The sequence below is a fragment of the Penaeus monodon genome, chromosome 29 (assembly GCF_015228065.2).
Source record: "Penaeus monodon isolate SGIC_2016 chromosome 29, NSTDA_Pmon_1, whole genome shotgun sequence".
NCBI classification, from domain to species: domain Eukaryota; kingdom Metazoa; phylum Arthropoda; class Malacostraca; order Decapoda; family Penaeidae; genus Penaeus; species Penaeus monodon.
The window spans coordinates 13,050,775-13,051,026 of NC_051414.1; the positions used below are offsets into that span (position 1 = coordinate 13,050,775).

A 252-nucleotide genomic window follows, 5' to 3' on the forward strand; every position below is an offset into this window, starting at 1 on the left:
CGTAAATCTTATATTTTTAACCTGTAGAAACAATAAGTATTTCATAACAGTTCAGAGATATTTCAATTGCTCTGTAATGTACGCAAGCATCTGTAAAATGTTTAAAACCGATCTAAGAATTCAAAAAATCTTTAAATAAGAGATATGTAGTCAGAGCAGGCTGAACAGTTTTATAGGGACATCATATGCTGCATTGGAATATAAACATGGCTATCAGGACACTTGTTCCATGTCATCAACAGGCTGATTACC

At 32.9% G+C, this 252-nt stretch overlaps 1 protein-coding gene across 1 annotated transcript in view; it reads left to right on the forward strand.

Moving 5' to 3' along the window:
- Nucleotides 1–252, forward strand: part of LOC119591742 — a 3,906-nt gene that overhangs the window by 2,284 nt on the left and 1,370 nt on the right.